The 24,402-nt window shown below is 41.7% G+C and overlaps 23 non-coding genes across 23 annotated transcripts; all 23 read left to right on the top strand.

The window, feature by feature from the left end:
- Positions 1 to 1,285: 1,285 nt before the first annotated feature.
- On the top strand, positions 1,286 to 1,367 carry trnal-aag (transfer RNA leucine (anticodon AAG)). The gene has a single exon. It is a non-coding gene; the product is annotated as a tRNA-Leu (tRNA).
- Positions 1,368 to 1,812: 445 nt separating this feature from the next.
- Positions 1,813 to 1,894, top strand: trnal-uag (transfer RNA leucine (anticodon UAG)). The gene has a single exon. It is a non-coding gene; the product is annotated as a tRNA-Leu (tRNA).
- Positions 1,895 to 2,871: 977 nt separating this feature from the next.
- trnal-aag (transfer RNA leucine (anticodon AAG)) lies at positions 2,872 to 2,953 on the top strand. Its single transcript has one exon. It is a non-coding gene; the product is annotated as a tRNA-Leu (tRNA).
- Positions 2,954 to 4,451: 1,498 nt separating this feature from the next.
- trnal-aag (transfer RNA leucine (anticodon AAG)) lies at positions 4,452 to 4,533 on the top strand. Its single transcript has one exon. It is a non-coding gene; the product is annotated as a tRNA-Leu (tRNA).
- A 445-nt stretch (positions 4,534 to 4,978) lies between these two features.
- trnal-uag (transfer RNA leucine (anticodon UAG)) lies at positions 4,979 to 5,060 on the top strand. Its single transcript has one exon. It is a non-coding gene; the product is annotated as a tRNA-Leu (tRNA).
- A 977-nt stretch (positions 5,061 to 6,037) lies between these two features.
- trnal-aag (transfer RNA leucine (anticodon AAG)) lies at positions 6,038 to 6,119 on the top strand. The gene has a single exon. It is a non-coding gene; the product is annotated as a tRNA-Leu (tRNA).
- Positions 6,120 to 7,623: 1,504 nt separating this feature from the next.
- trnal-aag (transfer RNA leucine (anticodon AAG)) lies at positions 7,624 to 7,705 on the top strand. The gene has a single exon. It is a non-coding gene; the product is annotated as a tRNA-Leu (tRNA).
- Positions 7,706 to 8,150: 445 nt separating this feature from the next.
- trnal-uag (transfer RNA leucine (anticodon UAG)) lies at positions 8,151 to 8,232 on the top strand. Its single transcript has one exon. It is a non-coding gene; the product is annotated as a tRNA-Leu (tRNA).
- A 977-nt stretch (positions 8,233 to 9,209) lies between these two features.
- On the top strand, positions 9,210 to 9,291 carry trnal-aag (transfer RNA leucine (anticodon AAG)). The gene has a single exon. It is a non-coding gene; the product is annotated as a tRNA-Leu (tRNA).
- A 1,498-nt stretch (positions 9,292 to 10,789) lies between these two features.
- trnal-aag (transfer RNA leucine (anticodon AAG)) lies at positions 10,790 to 10,871 on the top strand. Its single transcript has one exon. It is a non-coding gene; the product is annotated as a tRNA-Leu (tRNA).
- Positions 10,872 to 11,316: 445 nt separating this feature from the next.
- On the top strand, positions 11,317 to 11,398 carry trnal-uag (transfer RNA leucine (anticodon UAG)). Its single transcript has one exon. It is a non-coding gene; the product is annotated as a tRNA-Leu (tRNA).
- Positions 11,399 to 12,375: 977 nt separating this feature from the next.
- Positions 12,376 to 12,457, top strand: trnal-aag (transfer RNA leucine (anticodon AAG)). Its single transcript has one exon. It is a non-coding gene; the product is annotated as a tRNA-Leu (tRNA).
- A 1,819-nt stretch (positions 12,458 to 14,276) lies between these two features.
- Positions 14,277 to 14,358, top strand: trnal-aag (transfer RNA leucine (anticodon AAG)). Its single transcript has one exon. It is a non-coding gene; the product is annotated as a tRNA-Leu (tRNA).
- A 445-nt stretch (positions 14,359 to 14,803) lies between these two features.
- On the top strand, positions 14,804 to 14,885 carry trnal-uag (transfer RNA leucine (anticodon UAG)). Its single transcript has one exon. It is a non-coding gene; the product is annotated as a tRNA-Leu (tRNA).
- A 977-nt stretch (positions 14,886 to 15,862) lies between these two features.
- Positions 15,863 to 15,944, top strand: trnal-aag (transfer RNA leucine (anticodon AAG)). The gene has a single exon. It is a non-coding gene; the product is annotated as a tRNA-Leu (tRNA).
- Positions 15,945 to 17,448: 1,504 nt separating this feature from the next.
- trnal-aag (transfer RNA leucine (anticodon AAG)) lies at positions 17,449 to 17,530 on the top strand. Its single transcript has one exon. It is a non-coding gene; the product is annotated as a tRNA-Leu (tRNA).
- A 445-nt stretch (positions 17,531 to 17,975) lies between these two features.
- Positions 17,976 to 18,057, top strand: trnal-uag (transfer RNA leucine (anticodon UAG)). Its single transcript has one exon. It is a non-coding gene; the product is annotated as a tRNA-Leu (tRNA).
- Positions 18,058 to 19,034: 977 nt separating this feature from the next.
- Positions 19,035 to 19,116, top strand: trnal-aag (transfer RNA leucine (anticodon AAG)). Its single transcript has one exon. It is a non-coding gene; the product is annotated as a tRNA-Leu (tRNA).
- Positions 19,117 to 20,614: 1,498 nt separating this feature from the next.
- trnal-aag (transfer RNA leucine (anticodon AAG)) lies at positions 20,615 to 20,696 on the top strand. Its single transcript has one exon. It is a non-coding gene; the product is annotated as a tRNA-Leu (tRNA).
- Positions 20,697 to 21,141: 445 nt separating this feature from the next.
- On the top strand, positions 21,142 to 21,223 carry trnal-uag (transfer RNA leucine (anticodon UAG)). Its single transcript has one exon. It is a non-coding gene; the product is annotated as a tRNA-Leu (tRNA).
- Positions 21,224 to 22,200: 977 nt separating this feature from the next.
- trnal-aag (transfer RNA leucine (anticodon AAG)) lies at positions 22,201 to 22,282 on the top strand. The gene has a single exon. It is a non-coding gene; the product is annotated as a tRNA-Leu (tRNA).
- A 1,504-nt stretch (positions 22,283 to 23,786) lies between these two features.
- On the top strand, positions 23,787 to 23,868 carry trnal-aag (transfer RNA leucine (anticodon AAG)). Its single transcript has one exon. It is a non-coding gene; the product is annotated as a tRNA-Leu (tRNA).
- A 445-nt stretch (positions 23,869 to 24,313) lies between these two features.
- On the top strand, positions 24,314 to 24,395 carry trnal-uag (transfer RNA leucine (anticodon UAG)). Its single transcript has one exon. It is a non-coding gene; the product is annotated as a tRNA-Leu (tRNA).
- Positions 24,396 to 24,402: the final 7 nt, after the last annotated feature.

The following is a 24,402-nucleotide window of genomic DNA, read 5'->3' on the forward strand; positions in this document are numbered from 1 at the left end:
CAATGGAAACCCTTGCTTAAGGTTACTGTCTTATTTGTCTCAGTTTGAAAACACTTGTCCAAGCGAGGGCAACTGTTAAATGTTGCTCCTGTGACTGATTGTTCTAAACTATTTAGTTAGCTTCTCCGATTGCTGTTTGGGTTACAATGAACATTGAAGGCTGACGAATTTGCTTAGAGTGTGTTCAGAACAACTGGGCGGAGCAGGAACACTTCTCTGAAGCCAAGGTAGTGCGGCCGACTGGTCGAAGGCGCTGGATTTAGGCTCCAGTCTCTATGGAGGCGTGTGTTCAAATCCCACCACTGCCATTCTTTCTGGACTTTACTTTAAGATTATTGGAACACATGCATACACATGCTCACTGTTGTGTTTGTGCATCTTCACTTAAGTTAATGTGTGTACCCAGTAAGTTCTCATTGTAATTCCTTCACGGCGGAGTGGCTCAACACTTACTTCAATCCATACTCACATTGCCATGTTTTCAAATGCCTAAGCATTCATTCCCACAAGTGTATTCGTGAAATGTCTTGTAGACACTTTCAAGGTTCTTGTTTGGAATTGGGGAAATCAATAGAAACAAGGTCGCTCCAGTCTCTAAGGAGGCGTGGGTTCAAATCCCACCACTGCCATTCTTTCTGGACTTTACTTTAAGATTATTGGAACACATGCATACACATACTCACTGTTGTGTTTGTGCATCTTCACTTAAGTTAATGTGTGTACCCAGTAAGTTCTCATTGTAATACCTTCACGGTGGAGTGGCTCAACACTTACTTCAACCCATACTCACATTGCCATGTTTTCAAATGCCTAAACATTCATTCCCACAAGTGTATTTGTGAAATGTCTTGTGAACGCTTTTAAGATTCTTGTTTGGATTTGGGGAAATCACTAGAAACAAGGTCGCTGCAACATCCAAAATATGCATACTTTTGCAACCAGTTAGCTGCTGAAATATTGATTCCCTCTGATTCCCAAAGATTTCCACAACAACTAAAAGATATTTACAAGTCCCACTCTTTGAAAGAGAGAGCAGAGTGGCGCAGCGGAAGCGTGCTGGGCCCATAACCCAGATGTCGATGGATCGAAACCATCCTCTGCTAATTGTAAAGACTTTAGATAAGTCAAACTTCTCTATATTTTCAATCCATTCTTATATTGCAATGTTTTCAGTTGACTAAGCAGCCATTCCCCCAAGTGTCTGAAGGTAATGTTTTCACTCTTTAGTGCGGCAATGGACATCAAATATTCGTCCCAAGAAGCTGATGCAACTGTTTTATTTACGGGTAGTGTGGCCGAGTGGTCAAAGGCGCTGGATTAAGGCTCCAGTCTCTCAGGAGGCGTGGGTTCAAATCCCACCACTGCCATTGTCAATGAAAGGTCTCTGGTAAAATGAGAGATTTGATGATCTCACCTCATTCTGACTTGCATTCATAGCCAATCTTGTGTGAATAAACAATGATCAGTAGCTTGTGTCACTCCATGCTGGCTTGACCCTTTCTGTTATACTCAAAATGCTATGTTTTTAGATAACTAATCTAAGATTACTAATCTAAGTGTTATACTTGAAACAGGCATCCGCAGGTCAATGGAAACCCTTGCTTAAGGTTACTGTCTTATTTGTCTCAGTTTGAAAACACTTGTCCAAGCGAGGGCAACTGTTAAATGTTGCTCCTGTGACTGATTGTTCTAAACTATTTAGTTAGCTTCTCCGATTGCTGTTTGGGTTACAATGAACATTGAAGGCTGACGACTTTGCTTAGAGTGTGTTCAGAACAACTGGGCGGAGCAGGAACACTTCTCTGAAGCCAAGGTAGTGTGGCCGAGTGGTCGAAGGCGCTGGATTTAGGCTCCAGTCTCTATGGAGGCGTGGGTTCAAATCCCACCACTGCCATTCTTTCTGGACTTTACTTTAAGATTATTGGAACACATGCATACACATGCTCACTGTTGTGTTTGTGCATCTTCACTTAGGTTAATGTTTGTACCCAGTAAGTTCTCATTGTAATTCCTTCACGGCGGAGTGGCTCAACACTTACTTCAATCCATACTCACATTGCCATGTTTTCAAATGCCTAAGCATTCATTCCCACAAGTGTATTCGTGAAATGTCTTGTAGACACTTTCAAGATTCTTGTTTGGAATTGGGGAAATCAATAGAAACAAGGTCGCTCCAGTCTCTAAGGAGGCGTGGGTTCAAATCCCACCACTGCCGTTCTTTCTGGACTTTACTTTAAGATTATTGGAACACATGCATACACATACTCACTGTTGTGTTTGTGCATCTTCACTTAAGTTAATGTGTGTACCCAGTAAGTTCTCATTGTAATACCTTCACGGCGGAGTGGCTCAACACTTACTTCAGTCCATACTCACATTGCCATGTTTTCAAATGCCTAAGCATTCATTCCCACAAGTGTATTTGTGAAATGTCTTGTGAACGCTTTTAAGATTCTTGTTTGGATTTGGGGAAATCACTAGAAACAAGGTTGCTGCAACATCCAAAATATGCATACTTTTGCAACCAGTTAGCTGCTGAAATATTGATTCCCTCTGATTCCCAAAGATTTCCACAACAACTAAAAGATATTTACAAGTCCCACTCTTTGAAAGAGAGAGCAGAGTGGCGCAGCGGAAGCGTGCTGGGCCCATAACCCAGATGTCGATGGATCGAAACCATCCTCTGCTAATTGTAAAGACTTTAGATAAGGCAAACTTCTCTATATTTTCAATCCATTCTTATATTGCAATGTTTTCAGTTGACTAAGCAGCCATTCCCCCAAGTGTCTGAAGGTAATGTTTTCACTCTTTAGTGCGGCAATGGACATCAAATATTCGTCCCAAGAAGCTGATGCAACTGTTTTATTTACGGGTAGTGTGGCCGAGTGGTCAAAGGCGCTGGATTAAGGCTCCAGTCTCTCAGGAGGCGTGGGTTCAAATCCCACCACTGCCATTGTCAGTGAAAGGTCTCTGGTAAAATGAGAGATTTGATGGTCTCACCTCATTCTGACTTGCGTTCATAGCTAATCTTGTGTGAATCAACAATGATCAGTAACTTGTGTCACTCCATGCTGGCTTGACCCTTTCTGTTATAATCAAAATGCTATGTTTTTAGATAACTAATCTAAGATTACTAATCTAAGTGTTATACTTGAAACAGGCATCCGCAAGTCAATGGAAACCCTTGCTTAAGGTTACTGTCTTATTTGTCTCAGTTTGAAAACACTTGTCCAAGCGAGGGCAACTGTTAAATGTTGCTCCTGTGACTGATTGTTCTAAACTATTTAGTTAGCTTCTCCGATTGCTGTTTGGGTTACAATGAACATTGAAGGCTGACGAATTTGCTTAGAGTGTGTTCAGAACAACTGGGCGGAGCAGGAACACTTCTCTGAAGCCAAGGTAGTGCGGCCGACTGGTCGAAGGCGCTGGATTTAGGCTCCAGTCTCTATGGAGGCGTGTGTTCAAATCCCACCACTGCCATTCTTTCTGGACTTTACTTTAAGATTATTGGAACACATGCATACACATGCTCACTGTTGTGTTTGTGCATCTTCACTTAAGTTAATGTGTGTACCCAGTAAGTTCTCATTGTAATTCCTTCACGGCGGAGTGGCTCAACACTTACTTCAATCCATACTCACATTGCCATGTTTTCAAATGCCTAAGCATTCATTCCCACAAGTGTATTCGTGAAATGTCTTGTAGACACTTTCAAGGTTCTTGTTTGGAATTGGGGAAATCAATAGAAACAAGGTCGCTCCAGTCTCTAAGGAGGCGTGGGTTCAAATCCCGCCATTCTTTCTGGACTTTACTTTAAGATTATTGGAACACATGCATACACATACTCACTGTTGTGTTTGTGCATCTTCACTTAAGTTAATGTGTGTACCCAGTAAGTTCTCATTGTAATACCTTCACGGTGGAGTGGCTCAACACTTACTTCAACCCATACTCACATTGCCATGTTTTCAAATGCCTAAACATTCATTCCCACAAGTGTATTTGTGAAATGTCTTGTGAACGCTTTTAAGATTCTTGTTTGGATTTGGGGAAATCACTAGAAACAAGGTCGCTGCAACATCCAAAATATGCATACTTTTGCAACCAGTTAGCTGCTGAAATATTGATTCCCTCTGATTCCCAAAGATTTCCACAACAACTAAAAGATATTTACAAGTCCCACTCTTAGAAAGAGAGAGCAGAGTGGCGCAGCGGAAGCGTGCTGGGCCCATAACCCAGATGTCGATGGATCGAAACCATCCTCTGCTAATTGTAAAGACTTTAGATAAGTCAAACTTCTCTATATTTTCAATCCATTCTTATATTGCAATGTTTTCAGTTGACTAAGCAGCCATTCCCCCAAGTGTCTGAAGGTAATGTTTTCACTCTTTAGTGCGGCAATGGACATCAAATATTCGTCCCAAGAAGCTGATGCAACTGTTTTATTTACGGGTAGTGTGGCCGAGTGGTCAAAGGCGCTGGATTAAGGCTCCAGTCTCTCAGGAGGCGTGGGTTCAAATCCCACCACTGCCATTGTCAATGAAAGGTCTCTGGTAAAATGAGAGATTTGATGATCTCACCTCATTCTGACTTGCATTCATAGCCAATCTTGTGTGAATAAACAATGATCAGTAGCTTGTGTCACTCCATGCTGGCTTGACCCTTTCTGTTGTACTCAAAATGCTATGTTTTTAGATAACTAATCTAAGATTACTAATCTAAGTGTTATACTTGAAACAGGCATCCGCAAGTCAATGGAAACCCTTGCTTAAGGTTACTGTCTTATTTGTCTCAGTTTGAAAACACTTGTCCAAGCGAGGGCAACTGTTAAATGTTGCTCCTGTGACTGATTGTTCTAAACTATTTAGTTAGCTTCTCCGATTGCTGTTTGGGTTACAATGAACATTGAAGGCTGACGACTTTGCTTAGAGTGTGTTCAGAACAACTGGGCGGAGCAGGAACACTTCTCTGAAGCCAAGGTAGTGTGGCCGAGTGGTCGAAGGCGCTGGATTTAGGCTCCAGTCTCTATGGAGGCGTGGGTTCAAATCCCACCACTGCCATTCTTTCTGGACTTTACTTTAAGATTATTGGAACACATGCATACACATGCTCACTGTTGTGTTTGTGCATCTTCACTTAGGTTAATGTTTGTACCCAGTAAGTTCTCATTGTAATTCCTTCACGGCGGAGTGGCTCAACACTTACTTCAATCCATACTCACATTGCCATGTTTTCAAATGCCTAAGCATTCATTCCCACAAGTGTATTCGTGAAATGTCTTGTAGACACTTTCAAGATTCTTGTTTGGAATTGGGGAAATCAATAGAAACAAGGTCGCTCCAGTCTCTAAGGAGGCGTGGGTTCAAATCCCACCACTGCCGTTCTTTCTGGACTTTACTTTAAGATTATTGGAACACATGCATACACATACTCACTGTTGTGTTTGTGCATCTTCACTTAAGTTAATGTGTGTACCCAGTAAGTTCTCATTGTAATACCTTCACGGCGGAGTGGCTCAACACTTACTTCAGTCCATACTCACATTGCCATGTTTTCAAATGCCTAAGCATTCATTCCCACAAGTGTATTTGTGAAATGTCTTGTGAACGCTTTTAAGATTCTTGTTTGGATTTGGGGAAATCACTAGAAACAAGGTTGCTGCAACATCCAAAATATGCATACTTTTGCAACCAGTTAGCTGCTGAAATATTGATTCCCTCTGATTCCCAAAGATTTCCACAACAACTAAAAGATATTTACAAGTCCCACTCTTTGAAAGAGAGAGCAGAGTGGCGCAGCGGAAGCGTGCTGGGCCCATAACCCAGATGTCGATGGATCGAAACCATCCTCTGCTAATTGTAAAGACTTTAGATAAGGCAAACTTCTCTATATTTTCAATCCATTCTTATATTGCAATGTTTTCAGTTGACTAAGCAGCCATTCCCCCAAGTGTCTGAAGGTAATGTTTTCACTCTTTAGTGCGGCAATGGACATCAAATATTCGTCCCAAGAAGCTGATGCAACTGTTTTATTTACGGGTAGTGTGGCCGAGTGGTCAAAGGCGCTGGATTAAGGCTCCAGTCTCTCAGGAGGCGTGGGTTCAAATCCCACCACTGCCATTGTCAGTGAAAGGTCTCTGGTAAAATGAGAGATTTGATGGTCTCACCTCATTCTGACTTGCGTTCATAGCTAATCTTGTGTGAATCAACAATGATCAGTAACTTGTGTCACTCCATGCTGGCTTGACCCTTTCTGTTATAATCAAAATGCTATGTTTTTAGATAACTAATCTAAGATTACTAATCTAAGTGTTATACTTGAAACAGGCATCCGCAAGTCAATGGAAACCCTTGCTTAAGGTTACTGTCTTATTTGTCTCAGTTTGAAAACACTTGTCCAAGCGAGGGCAACTGTTAAATGTTGCTCCTGTGACTGATTGTTCTAAACTATTTAGTTAGCTTCTCCGATTGCTGTTTGGGTTACAATGAACATTGAAGGCTGACGAATTTGCTTAGAGTGTGTTCAGAACAACTGGGCGGAGCAGGAACACTTCTCTGAAGCCAAGGTAGTGCGGCCGACTGGTCGAAGGCGCTGGATTTAGGCTCCAGTCTCTATGGAGGCGTGTGTTCAAATCCCACCACTGCCATTCTTTCTGGACTTTACTTTAAGATTATTGGAACACATGCATACACATGCTCACTGTTGTGTTTGTGCATCTTCACTTAAGTTAATGTGTGTACCCAGTAAGTTCTCATTGTAATTCCTTCACGGCGGAGTGGCTCAACACTTACTTCAATCCATACTCACATTGCCATGTTTTCAAATGCCTAAGCATTCATTCCCACAAGTGTATTCGTGAAATGTCTTGTAGACACTTTCAAGGTTCTTGTTTGGAATTGGGGAAATCAATAGAAACAAGGTCGCTCCAGTCTCTAAGGAGGCGTGGGTTCAAATCCCACCACTGCCATTCTTTCTGGACTTTACTTTAAGATTATTGGAACACATGCATACACATACTCACTGTTGTGTTTGTGCATCTTCACTTAAGTTAATGTGTGTACCCAGTAAGTTCTCATTGTAATACCTTCACGGTGGAGTGGCTCAACACTTACTTCAACCCATACTCACATTGCCATGTTTTCAAATGCCTAAACATTCATTCCCACAAGTGTATTTGTGAAATGTCTTGTGAACGCTTTTAAGATTCTTGTTTGGATTTGGGGAAATCACTAGAAACAAGGTCGCTGCAACATCCAAAATATGCATACTTTTGCAACCAGTTAGCTGCTGAAATATTGATTCCCTCTGATTCCCAAAGATTTCCACAACAACTAAAAGATATTTACAAGTCCCACTCTTTGAAAGAGAGAGCAGAGTGGCGCAGCGGAAGCGTGCTGGGCCCATAACCCAGATGTCGATGGATCGAAACCATCCTCTGCTAATTGTAAAGACTTTAGATAAGTCAAACTTCTCTATATTTTCAATCCATTCTTATATTGCAATGTTTTCAGTTGACTAAGCAGCCATTCCCCCAAGTGTCTGAAGGTAATGTTTTCACTCTTTAGTGCGGCAATGGACATCAAATATTCGTCCCAAGAAGCTGATGCAACTGTTTTATTTACGGGTAGTGTGGCCGAGTGGTCAAAGGCGCTGGATTAAGGCTCCAGTCTCTCAGGAGGCGTGGGTTCAAATCCCACCACTGCCATTGTCAATGAAAGGTCTCTGGTAAAATGAGAGATTTGATGATCTCACCTCATTCTGACTTGCATTCATAGCCAATCTTGTGTGAATAAACAATGATCAGTAGCTTGTGTCACTCCATGCTGGCTTGACCCTTTCTGTTATACTCAAAATGCTATGTTTTTAGATAACTAATCTAAGATTACTAATCTAAGTGTTATACTTGAAACAGGCATCCGCAGGTCAATGGAAACCCTTGCTTAAGGTTACTGTCTTATTTGTCTCAGTTTGAAAACACTTGTCCAAGCGAGGGCAACTGTTAAATGTTGCTCCTGTGACTGATTGTTCTAAACTATTTAGTTAGCTTCTCCGATTGCTGTTTGGGTTACAATGAACATTGAAGGCTGACGACTTTGCTTAGAGTGTGTTCAGAACAACTGGGCGGAGCAGGAACACTTCTCTGAAGCCAAGGTAGTGTGGCCGAGTGGTCGAAGGCGCTGGATTTAGGCTCCAGTCTCTATGGAGGCGTGGGTTCAAATCCCACCACTGCCATTCTTTCTGGACTTTACTTTAAGATTATTGGAACACATGCATACACATGCTCACTGTTGTGTTTGTGCATCTTCACTTAGGTTAATGTTTGTACCCAGTAAGTTCTCATTGTAATTCCTTCACGGCGGAGTGGCTCAACACTTACTTCAATCCATACTCACATTGCCATGTTTTCAAATGCCTAAGCATTCATTCCCACAAGTGTATTCGTGAAATGTCTTGTAGACACTTTCAAGATTCTTGTTTGGAATTGGGGAAATCAATAGAAACAAGGTCGCTCCAGTCTCTAAGGAGGCGTGGGTTCAAATCCCACCACTGCCGTTCTTTCTGGACTTTACTTTAAGATTATTGGAACACATGCATACACATACTCACTGTTGTGTTTGTGCATCTTCACTTAAGTTAATGTGTGTACCCAGTAAGTTCTCATTGTAATACCTTCACGGCGGAGTGGCTCAACACTTACTTCAGTCCATACTCACATTGCCATGTTTTCAAATGCCTAAGCATTCATTCCCACAAGTGTATTTGTGAAATGTCTTGTGAACGCTTTTAAGATTCTTGTTTGGATTTGGGGAAATCACTAGAAACAAGGTTGCTGCAACATCCAAAATATGCATACTTTTGCAACCAGTTAGCTGCTGAAATATTGATTCCCTCTGATTCCCAAAGATTTCCACAACAACTAAAAGATATTTACAAGTCCCACTCTTTGAAAGAGAGAGCAGAGTGGCGCAGCGGAAGCGTGCTGGGCCCATAACCCAGATGTCGATGGATCGAAACCATCCTCTGCTAATTGTAAAGACTTTAGATAAGGCAAACTTCTCTATATTTTCAATCCATTCTTATATTGCAATGTTTTCAGTTGACTAAGCAGCCATTCCCCCAAGTGTCTGAAGGTAATGTTTTCACTCTTTAGTGCGGCAATGGACATCAAATATTCGTCCCAAGAAGCTGATGCAACTGTTTTATTTACGGGTAGTGTGGCCGAGTGGTCAAAGGCGCTGGATTAAGGCTCCAGTCTCTCAGGAGGCGTGGGTTCAAATCCCACCACTGCCATTGTCAGTGAAAGGTCTCTGGTAAAATGAGAGATTTGATGGTCTCACCTCATTCTGACTTGCGTTCATAGCTAATCTTGTGTGAATCAACAATGATCAGTAACTTGTGTCACTCCATGCTGGCTTGACCCTTTCTGTTATAATCAAAATGCTATGTTTTTAGATAACTAATCTAAGATTACTAATCTAAGTGTTATACTTGAAACAGGCATCCGCAAGTCAATGGAAACCCTTGCTTAAGGTTACTGTCTTATTTGTCTCAGTTTGAAAACACTTGTCCAAGCGAGGGCAACTGTTAAATGTTGCTCCTGTGACTGATTGTTCTAAACTATTTAGTTAGCTTCTCCGATTGCTGTTTGGGTTACAATGAACATTGAAGGCTGACGAATTTGCTTAGAGTGTGTTCAGAACAACTGGGCGGAGCAGGAACACTTCTCTGAAGCCAAGGTAGTGCGGCCGACTGGTCGAAGGCGCTGGATTTAGGCTCCAGTCTCTATGGAGGCGTGTGTTCAAATCCCACCACTGCCATTCTTTCTGGACTTTACTTTAAGATTATTGGAACACATGCATACACATGCTCACTGTTGTGTTTGTGCATCTTCACTTAAGTTAATGTGTGTACCCAGTAAGTTCTCATTGTAATTCCTTCACGGCGGAGTGGCTCAACACTTACTTCAATCCATACTCACATTGCCATGTTTTCAAATGCCTAAGCATTCATTCCCACAAGTGTATTCGTGAAATGTCTTGTAGACACTTTCAAGGTTCTTGTTTGGAATTGGGGAAATCAATAGAAACAAGGTCGCTCCAGTCTCTAAGGAGGCGTGGGTTCAAATCCCGCCATTCTTTCTGGACTTTACTTTAAGATTATTGGAACACATGCATACACATACTCACTGTTGTGTTTGTGCATCTTCACTTAAGTTAATGTGTGTACCCAGTAAGTTCTCATTGTAATACCTTCACGGTGGAGTGGCTCAACACTTACTTCAACCCATACTCACATTGCCATGTTTTCAAATGCCTAAACATTCATTCCCACAAGTGTATTTGTGAAATGTCTTGTGAACGCTTTTAAGATTCTTGTTTGGATTTGGGGAAATCACTAGAAACAAGGTCGCTGCAACATCCAAAATATGCATACTTTTGCAACCAGTTAGCTGCTGAAATATTGATTCCCTCTGATTCCCAAAGATTTCCACAACAACTAAAAGATATTTACAAGTCCCACTCTTAGAAAGAGAGAGCAGAGTGGCGCAGCGGAAGCGTGCTGGGCCCATAACCCAGATGTCGATGGATCGAAACCATCCTCTGCTAATTGTAAAGACTTTAGATAAGTCAAACTTCTCTATATTTTCAATCCATTCTTATATTGCAATGTTTTCAGTTGACTAAGCAGCCATTCCCCCAAGTGTCTGAAGGTAATGTTTTCACTCTTTAGTGCGGCAATGGACATCAAATATTCGTCCCAAGAAGCTGATGCAACTGTTTTATTTACGGGTAGTGTGGCCGAGTGGTCAAAGGCGCTGGATTAAGGCTCCAGTCTCTCAGGAGGCGTGGGTTCAAATCCCACCACTGCCATTGTCAATGAAAGGTCTCTGGTAAAATGAGAGATTTGATGATCTCACCTCATTCTGACTTGCATTCATAGCCAATCTTGTGTGAATAAACAATGATCAGTAGCTTGTGTCACTCCATGCTGGCTTGACCCTTTCTGTTGTACTCAAAATGCTATGTTTTTAGATAACTAATCTAAGATTACTAATCTAAGTGTTATACTTGAAACAGGCATCCGCAAGTCAATGGAAACCCTTGCTTAAGGTTACTGTCTTATTTGTCTCAGTTTGAAAACACTTGTCCAAGCGAGGGCAACTGTTAAATGTTGCTCCTGTGACTGATTGTTCTAAACTATTTAGTTAGCTTCTCCGATTGCTGTTTGGGTTACAATGAACATTGAAGGCTGACGACTTTGCTTAGAGTGTGTTCAGAACAACTGGGCGGAGCAGGAACACTTCTCTGAAGCCAAGGTAGTGTGGCCGAGTGGTCGAAGGCGCTGGATTTAGGCTCCAGTCTCTATGGAGGCGTGGGTTCAAATCCCACCACTGCCATTCTTTCTGGACTTTACTTTAAGATTATTGGAACACATGCATACACATGCTCACTGTTGTGTTTGTGCATCTTCACTTAGGTTAATGTTTGTACCCAGTAAGTTCTCATTGTAATTCCTTCACGGCGGAGTGGCTCAACACTTACTTCAATCCATACTCACATTGCCATGTTTTCAAATGCCTAAGCATTCATTCCCACAAGTGTATTCGTGAAATGTCTTGTAGACACTTTCAAGATTCTTGTTTGGAATTGGGGAAATCAATAGAAACAAGGTCGCTCCAGTCTCTAAGGAGGCGTGGGTTCAAATCCCACCACTGCCGTTCTTTCTGGACTTTACTTTAAGATTATTGGAACACATGCATACACATACTCACTGTTGTGTTTGTGCATCTTCACTTAAGTTAATGTGTGTACCCAGTAAGTTCTCATTGTAATACCTTCACGGCGGAGTGGCTCAACACTTACTTCAGTCCATACTCACATTGCCATGTTTTCAAATGCCTAAGCATTCATTCCCACAAGTGTATTTGTGAAATGTCTTGTGAACGCTTTTAAGATTCTTGTTTGGATTTGGGGAAATCACTAGAAACAAGGTTGCTGCAACATCCAAAATATGCATACTTTTGCAACCAGTTAGCTGCTGAAATATTGATTCCCTCTGATTCCCAAAGATTTCCACAACAACTAAAAGATATTTACAAGTCCCACTCTTTGAAAGAGAGAGCAGAGTGGCGCAGCGGAAGCGTGCTGGGCCCATAACCCAGATGTCGATGGATCGAAACCATCCTCTGCTAATTGTAAAGACTTTAGATAAGGCAAACTTCTCTATATTTTCAATCCATTCTTATATTGCAATGTTTTCAGTTGACTAAGCAGCCATTCCCCCAAGTGTCTGAAGGTAATGTTTTCACTCTTTAGTGCGGCAATGGACATCAAATATTCGTCCCAAGAAGCTGATGCAACTGTTTTATTTACGGGTAGTGTGGCCGAGTGGTCAAAGGCGCTGGATTAAGGCTCCAGTCTCTCAGGAGGCGTGGGTTCAAATCCAACCACTGCCATTGTCAGTGAAAGGTCTCTGGTAAAATGAGAGATTTGATGGTCTCACCTCATTCTGACTTGCGTTCATAGCTAATCTTGTGTGAATCAACAATGATCAGTAACTTGTGTCACTCCATGCTGGCTTGACCCTTTCTGTTATAATCAAAATGCTATGTTTTTAGATAACTAATCTAAGATTACTAATCTAAGTGTTATACTTGAAACAGGCATCCGCAAGTCAATGGAAACCCTTGCTTAAGGTTACTGTCTTATTTGTCTCAGTTTGAAAACACTTGTCCAAGCGAGGGCAACTGTTAAATGTTGCTCCTGTGACTGATTGTTCTAAACTATTTAGTTAGCTTCTCCGATTGCTGTTTGGGTTACAATGAACATTGAAGGCTGACGAATTTGCTTAGAGTGTGTTCAGAACAACTGGGCGGAGCAGGAACACTTCTCTGAAGCCAAGGTAGTGCGGCCGACTGGTCGAAGGCGCTGGATTTAGGCTCCAGTCTCTATGGAGGCGTGTGTTCAAATCCCACCACTGCCATTCTTTCTGGACTTTACTTTAAGATTATTGGAACACATGCATACACATGCTCACTGTTGTGTTTGTGCATCTTCACTTAAGTTAATGTGTGTACCCAGTAAGTTCTCATTGTAATTCCTTCACGGCGGAGTGGCTCAACACTTACTTCAATCCATACTCACATTGCCATGTTTTCAAATGCCTAAGCATTCATTCCCACAAGTGTATTCGTGAAATGTCTTGTAGACACTTTCAAGGTTCTTGTTTGGAATTGGGGAAATCAATAGAAACAAGGTCGCTCCAGTCTCTAAGGAGGCGTGGGTTCAAATCCCACCACTGCCATTCTTTCTGGACTTTACTTTAAGATTATTGGAACACATGCATACACATACTCACTGTTGTGTTTGTGCATCTTCACTTAAGTTAATGTGTGTACCCAGTAAGTTCTCATTGTAATTCCTTCACGGCGGAGTGGCTCAACACTTACTTCAATCCATACTCACATTGCCATGTTTTCAAATGCCTAAGCATTCATTCCCACAAGTGTATTCGTGAAATGTCTTGTAGACACTTTCAAGGTTCTTGTTTGGAATTGGGGAAATCAATAGAAACAAGGTCGCTCCAGTCTCTAAGGAGGCGTGGGTTCAAATCCCGCCATTCTTTCTGGACTTTACTTTAAGATTATTGGAACACATGCATACACATACTCACTGTTGTGTTTGTGCATCTTCACTTAAGTTAATGTGTGTACCCAGTAAGTTCTCATTGTAATACCTTCACGGTGGAGTGGCTCAACACTTACTTCAACCCATACTCACATTGCCATGTTTTCAAATGCCTAAACATTCATTCCCACAAGTGTATTTGTGAAATGTCTTGTGAACGCTTTTAAGATTCTTGTTTGGATTTGGGGAAATCACTAGAAACAAGGTCGCTGCAACATCCAAAATATGCATACTTTTGCAACCAGTTAGCTGCTGAAATATTGATTCCCTCTGATTCCCAAAGATTTCCACAACAACTAAAAGATATTTACAAGTCCCACTCTTAGAAAGAGAGAGCAGAGTGGCGCAGCGGAAGCGTGCTGGGCCCATAACCCAGATGTCGATGGATCGAAACCATCCTCTGCTAATTGTAAAGACTTTAGATAAGTCAAACTTCTCTATATTTTCAATCCATTCTTATATTGCAATGTTTTCAGTTGACTAAGCAGCCATTCCCCCAAGTGTCTGAAGGTAATGTTTTCACTCTTTAGTGCGGCAATGGACATCAAATATTCGTCCCAAGAAGCTGATGCAACTGTTTTATTTACGGGTAGTGTGGCCGAGTGGTCAAAGGCGCTGGATTAAGGCTCCAGTCTCTCAGGAGGCGTGGGTTCAAATCCCACCACTGCCATTGTCAATGAAAGGTCTCTGGTAAAATGAGAGATTTGATGATCTCACCTCATTCTGACTTGCATTCATAGCCAATCTTGTGTGAATAAACAATGATCAGTAGCTTGTGTCACTCCATGCTGGCTTGACCCTTTCTGTTGTACTCAAAATGCTATGTTTTTAGATAACTAATCTAAGATTACTAATCTAAGTGTTATACTTGAAACAGGCATCCGCAAGTCAATGGAAACCCTTGCTTAAGGTTACTGTCTTATTTGTCTCAGTTTGAAAACACTTGTCCAAGCGAGGGCAACTGTTAAATGTTGCTCCTGTGACTGATTGTTCTAAACTATTTAGTTAGCTTCTCCGATTGCTGTTTGGGTTACAATGAACATTGAAGGCTGACGACTTTGCTTAGAGTGTGTTCAGAACAACTGGGCGGAGCAGGAACACTTCTCTGAAGCCAAGGTAGTGTGGCCGAGTGGTCGAAGGCGCTGGATTTAGGCTCCAGTCTCTATGGAGGCGTGGGTTCAAATCCCACCACTGCCATTCTTTCTGGACTTTACTTTAAGATTATTGGAACACATGCATACACATGCTCACTGTTGTGTTTGTGCATCTTCACTTAGGTTAATGTTTGTACCCAGTAAGTTCTCATTGTAATTCCTTCACGGCGGAGTGGCTCAACACTTACTTCAATCCATACTCACATTGCCATGTTTTCAAATGCCTAAGCATTCATTCCCACAAGTGTATTCGTGAAATGTCTTGTAGACACTTTCAAGATTCTTGTTTGGAATTGGGGAAATCAATAGAAACAAGGTCGCTCCAGTCTCTAAGGAGGCGTGGGTTCAAATCCCACCACTGCCGTTCTTTCTGGACTTTACTTTAAGATTATTGGAACACATGCATACACATACTCACTGTTGTGTTTGTGCATCTTCACTTAAGTTAATGTGTGTACCCAGTAAGTTCTCATTGTAATACCTTCACGGCGGAGTGGCTCAACACTTACTTCAGTCCATACTCACATTGCCATGTTTTCAAATGCCTAAGCATTCATTCCCACAAGTGTATTTGTGAAATGTCTTGTGAACGCTTTTAAGATTCTTGTTTGGATTTGGGGAAATCACTAGAAACAAGGTTGCTGCAACATCCAAAATATGCATACTTTTGCAACCAGTTAGCTGCTGAAATATTGATTCCCTCTGATTCCCAAAGATTTCCACAACAACTAAAAGATATTTACAAGTCCCACTCTTTGAAAGAGAGAGCAGAGTGGCGCAGCGGAAGCGTGCTGGGCCCATAACCCAGATGTCGATGGATCGAAACCATCCTCTGCTAATTGTAAAGACTTTAGATAAGGCAAACTTCTCTATATTTTCAATCCATTCTTATATTGCAATGTTTTCAGTTGACTAAGCAGCCATTCCCCCAAGTGTCTGAAGGTAATGTTTTCACTCTTTAGTGCGGCAATGGACATCAAATATTCGTCCCAAGAAGCTGATGCAACTGTTTTATTTACGGGTAGTGTGGCCGAGTGGTCAAAGGCGCTGGATTAAGGCTCCAGTCTCTCAGGAGGCGTGGGTTCAAATCCCACCACTGCCATTGTCAGTGAAAGGTCTCTGGTAAAATGAGAGATTTGATGGTCTCACCTCATTCTGACTTGCGTTCATAGCTAATCTTGTGTGAATCAACAATGATCAGTAACTTGTGTCACTCCATGCTGGCTTGACCCTTTCTGTTATAATCAAAATGCTATGTTTTTAGATAACTAATCTAAGATTACTAATCTAAGTGTTATACTTGAAACAGGCATCCGCAAGTCAATGGAAACCCTTGCTTAAGGTTACTGTCTTATTTGTCTCAGTTTGAAAACACTTGTCCAAGCGAGGGCAACTGTTAAATGTTGCTCCTGTGACTGATTGTTCTAAACTATTTAGTTAGCTTCTCCGATTGCTGTTTGGGTTACAATGAACATTGAAGGCTGACGAATTTGCTTAGAGTGTGTTCAGAACAACTGGGCGGAGCAGGAACACTTCTCTGAAGCCAAGGTAGTGCGGCCGACTGGTCGAAGGCGCTGGATTTAGGCTCCAGTCTCTATGGAGGCGTGTGTTCAAATCCCACCACTGCCATTCTTTCTGGACTTTACTTTAAGATTATTGGAACACATGCATACACATGCTCACTGTTGTGTTTGTGCATCTTCACTTAAGTTAATGTGTGTACCCAGTAAGTTCTCATTGTAATTCCTTCACGGCGGAGTGGCTCAACACTTACTTCAATCCATACTCACATTGCCATGTTTTCAAATGCCTAAGCATTCATTCCCACAAGTGTATTCGTGAAATGTCTTGTAGACACTTTCAAGGTTCTTGTTTGGAATTGGGGAAATCAATAGAAACAAGGTCGCTCCAGTCTCTAAGGAGGCGTGGGTTCAAATCCCACCACTGCCATTCTTTCTGGACTTTACTTTAAGATTATTGGAACACATGCATACACATACTCACTGTTGTGTTTGTGCATCTTCACTTAAGTTAATGTGTGTACCCAGTAAGTTCTCATTGTAATACCTTCACGGTGGAGTGGCTCAACACTTACTTCAACCCATACTCACATTGCCATGTTTTCAAATGCCTAAACATTCATTCCCACAAGTGTATTTGTGAAATGTCTTGTGAACGCTTTTAAGATTCTTGTTTGGATTTGGGGAAATCACTAGAAACAAGGTCGCTGCAACATCCAAAATATGCATACTTTTGCAACCAGTTAGCTGCTGAAATATTGATTCCCTCTGATTCCCAAAGATTTCCACAACAACTAAAAGATATTTACAAGTCCCACTCTTTGAAAGAGAGAGCAGAGTGGCGCAGCGGAAGCGTGCTGGGCCCATAACCCAGATGTCGATGGATCGAAACCATCCTCTGCTAATTGTAAAGACTTTAGATAAGTCAAACTTCTCTATATTTTCAATCCATTCTTATATTGCAATGTTTTCAGTTGACTAAGCAGCCATTCCCCCAAGTGTCTGAAGGTAATGTTTTCACTCTTTAGTGCGGCAATGGACATCAAATATTCGTCCCAAGAAGCTGATGCAACTGTTTTATTTACGGGTAGTGTGGCCGAGTGGTCAAAGGCGCTGGATTAAGGCTCCAGTCTCTCAGGAGGCGTGGGTTCAAATCCCACCACTGCCATTGTCAATGAAAGGTCTCTGGTAAAATGAGAGATTTGATGATCTCACCTCATTCTGACTTGCATTCATAGCCAATCTTGTGTGAATAAACAATGATCAGTAGCTTGTGTCACTCCATGCTGGCTTGACCCTTTCTGTTATACTCAAAATGCTATGTTTTTAGATAACTAATCTAAGATTACTAATCTAAGTGTTATACTTGAAACAGGCATCCGCAGGTCAATGGAAACCCTTGCTTAAGGTTACTGTCTTATTTGTCTCAGTTTGAAAACACTTGTCCAAGCGAGGGCAACTGTTAAATGTTGCTCCTGTGACTGATTGTTCTAAACTATTTAGTTAGCTTCTCCGATTGCTGTTTGGGTTACAATGAACATTGAAGGCTGACGACTTTGCTTAGAGTGTGTTCAGAACAACTGGGCGGAGCAGGAACACTTCTCTGAAGCCAAGGTAGTGTGGCCGAGTGGTCGAAGGCGCTGGATTTAGGCTCCAGTCTCTATGGAGGCGTGGGTTCAAATCCCACCACTGCCATTCTTTCTGGACTTTACTTTAAGATTATTGGAACACATGCATACACATGCTCACTGTTGTGTTTGTGCATCTTCACTTAGGTTAATGTTTGTACCCAGTAAGTTCTCATTGTAATTCCTTCACGGCGGAGTGGCTCAACACTTACTTCAATCCATACTCACATTGCCATGTTTTCAAATGCCTAAGCATTCATTCCCACAAGTGTATTCGTGAAATGTCTTGTAGACACTTTCAAGATTCTTGTTTGGAATTGGGGAAATCAATAGAAACAAGGTCGCTCCAGTCTCTAAGGAGGCGTGGGTTCAAATCCCACCACTGCCGTTCTTTCTGGACTTTACTTTAAGATTATTGGAACACATGCATACACATACTCACTGTTGTGTTTGTGCATCTTCACTTAAGTTAATGTGTGTACCCAGTAAGTTCTCATTGTAATACCTTCACGGCGGAGTGGCTCAACACTTACTTCAGTCCATACTCACATTGCCATGTTTTCAAATGCCTAAGCATTCATTCCCACAAGTGTATTTGTGAAATGTCTTGTGAACGCTTTTAAGATTCTTGTTTGGATTTGGGGAAATCACTAGAAACAAGGTTGCTGCAACATCCAAAATATGCATACTTTTGCAACCAGTTAGCTGCTGAAATATTGATTCCCTCTGATTCCCAAAGATTTCCACAACAACTAAAAGATATTTACAAGTCCCACTCTTTGAAAGAGAGAGCAGAGTGGCGCAGCGGAAGCGTGCTGGGCCCATAACCCAGATGTCGATGGATCGAAACCATCCTCTGCTAATTGTAAAGACTTTAGATAAGGCAAACTTCTCTATATTTTCAATCCATTCTTATATTGCAATGTTTTCAGTTGACTAAGCAGCCATTCCCCCAAGTGTCTGAAGGTAATGTTTTCACTCTTTAGTGCGGCAATGGACATCAAATATTCGTCCCAAGAAGCTGATGCAACTGTTTTATTTACGGGTAGTGTGGCCGAGTGGTCAAAGGCGCTGGATTAAGGCTCCAGTCTCTCAGGAGGCGTGGGTTCAAATCCCACCACTGCCATTGTCAGTGAAAGGTCTCTGGTAAAATGAGAGATTTGATGGTCTCACCTCATTCTGACTTGCGTTCATAGCTAATCTTGTGTGAATCAACAATGATCAGTAACTTGTGTCACTCCATGCTGGCTTGACCCTTTCTGTTATAATCAAAATGCTATGTTTTTAGATAACTAATCTAAGATTACTAATCTAAGTGTTATACTTGAAACAGGCATCCGCAAGTCAATGGAAACCCTTGCTTAAGGTTACTGTCTTATTTGTCTCAGTTTGAAAACACTTGTCCAAGCGAGGGCAACTGTTAAATGTTGCTCCTGTGACTGATTGTTCTAAACTATTTAGTTAGCTTCTCCGATTGCTGTTTGGGTTACAATGAACATTGAAGGCTGACGAATTTGCTTAGAGTGTGTTCAGAACAACTGGGCGGAGCAGGAACACTTCTCTGAAGCCAAGGTAGTGCGGCCGACTGGTCGAAGGCGCTGGATTTAGGCTCCAGTCTCTATGGAGGCGTGTGTTCAAATCCCACCACTGCCATTCTTTCTGGACTTTACTTTAAGATTATTGGAACACATGCATACACATGCTCACTGTTGTGTTTGTGCATCTTCACTTAAGTTAATGTGTGTACCCAGTAAGTTCTCATTGTAATTCCTTCACGGCGGAGTGGCTCAACACTTACTTCAATCCATACTCACATTGCCATGTTTTCAAATGCCTAAGCATTCATTCCCACAAGTGTATTCGTGAAATGTCTTGTAGACACTTTCAAGGTTCTTGTTTGGAATTGGGGAAATCAATAGAAACAAGGTCGCTCCAGTCTCTAAGGAGGCGTGGGTTCAAATCCCGCCATTCTTTCTGGACTTTACTTTAAGATTATTGGAACACATGCATACACATACTCACTGTTGTGTTTGTGCATCTTCACTTAAGTTAATGTGTGTACCCAGTAAGTTCTCATTGTAATACCTTCACGGTGGAGTGGCTCAACACTTACTTCAACCCATACTCACATTGCCATGTTTTCAAATGCCTAAACATTCATTCCCACAAGTGTATTTGTGAAATGTCTTGTGAACGCTTTTAAGATTCTTGTTTGGATTTGGGGAAATCACTAGAAACAAGGTCGCTGCAACATCCAAAATATGCATACTTTTGCAACCAGTTAGCTGCTGAAATATTGATTCCCTCTGATTCCCAAAGATTTCCACAACAACTAAAAGATATTTACAAGTCCCACTCTTAGAAAGAGAGAGCAGAGTGGCGCAGCGGAAGCGTGCTGGGCCCATAACCCAGATGTCGATGGATCGAAACCATCCTCTGCTAATTGTAAAGACTTTAGATAAGTCAAACTTCTCTATATTTTCAATCCATTCTTATATTGCAATGTTTTCAGTTGACTAAGCAGCCATTCCCCCAAGTGTCTGAAGGTAATGTTTTCACTCTTTAGTGCGGCAATGGACATCAAATATTCGTCCCAAGAAGCTGATGCAACTGTTTTATTTACGGGTAGTGTGGCCGAGTGGTCAAAGGCGCTGGATTAAGGCTCCAGTCTCTCAGGAGGCGTGGGTTCAAATCCCACCACTGCCATTGTCAATGAAAGGTCTCTGGTAAAATGAGAGATTTGATGATCTCACCTCATTCTGACTTGCATTCATAGCCAATCTTGTGTGAATAAACAATGATCAGTAGCTTGTGTCACTCCATGCTGGCTTGACCCTTTCTGTTGTACTCAAAATGCTATGTTTTTAGATAACTAATCTAAGATTACTAATCTAAGTGTTATACTTGAAACAGGCATCCGCAAGTCAATGGAAACCCTTGCTTAAGGTTACTGTCTTATTTGTCTCAGTTTGAAAACACTTGTCCAAGCGAGGGCAACTGTTAAATGTTGCTCCTGTGACTGATTGTTCTAAACTATTTAGTTAGCTTCTCCGATTGCTGTTTGGGTTACAATGAACATTGAAGGCTGACGACTTTGCTTAGAGTGTGTTCAGAACAACTGGGCGGAGCAGGAACACTTCTCTGAAGCCAAGGTAGTGTGGCCGAGTGGTCGAAGGCGCTGGATTTAGGCTCCAGTCTCTATGGAGGCGTGGGTTCAAATCCCACCACTGCCATTCTTTCTGGACTTTACTTTAAGATTATTGGAACACATGCATACACATGCTCACTGTTGTGTTTGTGCATCTTCACTTAGGTTAATGTTTGTACCCAGTAAGTTCTCATTGTAATTCCTTCACGGCGGAGTGGCTCAACACTTACTTCAATCCATACTCACATTGCCATGTTTTCAAATGCCTAAGCATTCATTCCCACAAGTGTATTCGTGAAATGTCTTGTAGACACTTTCAAGATTCTTGTTTGGAATTGGGGAAATCAATAGAAACAAGGTCGCTCCAGTCTCTAAGGAGGCGTGGGTTCAAATCCCACCACTGCCGTTCTTTCTGGACTTTACTTTAAGATTATTGGAACACATGCATACACATACTCACTGTTGTGTTTGTGCATCTTCACTTAAGTTAATGTGTGTACCCAGTAAGTTCTCATTGTAATACCTTCACGGCGGAGTGGCTCAACACTTACTTCAGTCCATACTCACATTGCCATGTTTTCAAATGCCTAAGCATTCATTCCCACAAGTGTATTTGTGAAATGTCTTGTGAACGCTTTTAAGATTCTTGTTTGGATTTGGGGAAATCACTAGAAACAAGGTTGCTGCAACATCCAAAATATGCATACTTTTGCAACCAGTTAGCTGCTGAAATATTGATTCCCTCTGATTCCCAAAGATTTCCACAACAACTAAAAGATATTTACAAGTCCCACTCTTTGAAAGAGAGAGCAGAGTGGCGCAGCGGAAGCGTGCTGGGCCCATAACCCAGATGTCGATGGATCGAAACCATCCTCTGCTAATTGTAAAGACTTTAGATAAGGCAAACTTCTCTATATTTTCAATCCATTCTTATATTGCAATGTTTTCAGTTGACTAAGCAGCCATTCCCCCAAGTGTCTGAAGGTAATGTTTTCACTCTTTAGTGCGGCAATGGACATCAAATATTCGTCCCAAGAAGCTGATGCAACTGTTTTATTTACGGGTAGTGTGGCCGAGTGGTCAAAGGCGCTGGATTAAGGCTCCAGTCTCTCAGGAGGCGTGGGTTCAAATCCAACCACTGCCATTGTCAGTGAAAGGTCTCTGGTAAAATGAGAGATTTGATGGTCTCACCTCATTCTGACTTGCGTTCATAGCTAATCTTGTGTGAATCAACAATGATCAGTAACTTGTGTCACTCCATGCTGGCTTGACCCTTTCTGTTATAATCAAAATGCTATGTTTTTAGATAACTAATCTAAGATTACTAATCTAAGTGTTATACTTGAAACAGGCATCCGCAAGTCAATGGAAACCCTTGCTTAAGGTTACTGTCTTATTTGTCTCAGTTTGAAAACACTTGTCCAAGCGAGGGCAACTGTTAAATGTTGCTCCTGTGACTGATTGTTCTAAACTATTTAGTTAGCTTCTCCGATTGCTGTTTGGGTTACAATGAACATTGAAGGCTGACGAATTTGCTTAGAGTGTGTTCAGAACAACTGGGCGGAGCAGGAACACTTCTCTGAAGCCAAGGTAGTGCGGCCGACTGGTCGAAGGCGCTGGATTTAGGCTCCAGTCTCTATGGAGGCGTGTGTTCAAATCCCACCACTGCCATTCTTTCTGGACTTTACTTTAAGATTATTGGAACACATGCATACACATGCTCACTGTTGTGTTTGTGCATCTTCACTTAAGTTAATGTGTGTACCCAGTAAGTTCTCATTGTAATTCCTTCACGGCGGAGTGGCTCAACACTTACTTCAATCCATACTCACATTGCCATGTTTTCAAATGCCTAAGCATTCATTCCCACAAGTGTATTCGTGAAATGTCTTGTAGACACTTTCAAGGTTCTTGTTTGGAATTGGGGAAATCAATAGAAACAAGGTCGCTCCAGTCTCTAAGGAGGCGTGGGTTCAAATCCCACCACTGCCATTCTTTCTGGACTTTACTTTAAGATTATTGGAACACATGCATACACATACTCACTGTTGTGTTTGTGCATCTTCACTTAAGTTAATGTGTGTACCCAGTAAGTTCTCATTGTAATACCTTCACGGTGGAGTGGCTCAACACTTACTTCAACCCATACTCACATTGCCATGTTTTCAAATGCCTAAACATTCATTCCCACAAGTGTATTTGTGAAATGTCTTGTGAACGCTTTTAAGATTCTTGTTTGGATTTGGGGAAATCACTAGAAACAAGGTCGCTGCAACATCCAAAATATGCATACTTTTGCAACCAGTTAGCTGCTGAAATATTGATTCCCTCTGATTCCCAAAGATTTCCACAACAACTAAAAGATATTTACAAGTCCCACTCTTTGAAAGAGAGAGCAGAGTGGCGCAGCGGAAGCGTGCTGGGCCCATAACTCTGATGTCGATGGATCGAAACCATCCTCTGCTAATTGTAAAGACTTTAGATAAGTCAAACTTCTCTATATTTTCAATCCATTCTTATATTGCAATGTTTTCAGTTGACTAAGCAGCCATTCCCCCAAGTGTCTGAAGGTAATGTTTTCACTCTTTAGTGCGGCAATGGACATCAAATATTCGTCCCAAGAAGCTGATGCAACTGTTTTATTTACGGGTAGTGTGGCCGAGTGGTCAAAGGCGCTGGATTAAGGCTCCAGTCTCTCAGGAGGCGTGGGTTCAAATCCCACCACTGCCATTGTCAATGAAAGGTCTCTGGTAAAATGAGAGATTTGATGATCTCACCTCATTCTGACTTGCATTCATAGCCAATCTTGTGTGAATAAACAATGATCAGTAGCTTGTGTCGCTCCATGCTGGCTTGACCCTTTCTGTTATACTCAAAATGCTATGTTTTTAGATAACTAATCTAAGATTACTAATCTAAGTGTTATACTTGAAACAGGCATCCGCAGGTCAATGGAAACCCTTGCTTAAGGTTACTGTCTTATTTGTCTCAGTTTGAAAACACTTGTCCAAGCGAGGGCAACTGTTAAATGTTGCTCCTGTGACTGATTGTTCTAAACTATTTAGTTAGCTTCTCCGATTGCTGTTTGGGTTACAATGAACATTGAAGGCTGACGACTTTGCTTAGAGTGTGTTCAGAACAACTGGGCGGAGCAGGAACACTTCTCTGAAGCCAAGGTAGTGTGGCCGAGTGGTCGAAGGCGCTGGATTTAGGCTCCAGTCTCTATGGAGGCGTGGGTTCAAATCCCACCACTGCCATTCTTTC

The sequence above is a fragment of the Cebidichthys violaceus genome, unplaced genomic scaffold (assembly GCF_023349555.1).
Source record: "Cebidichthys violaceus isolate CVI_PGR_0920_01 unplaced genomic scaffold, fCebVio1.0.p SCAF_2, whole genome shotgun sequence".
Lineage (NCBI taxonomy): Eukaryota > Metazoa > Chordata > Actinopteri > Perciformes > Stichaeidae > Cebidichthys > Cebidichthys violaceus.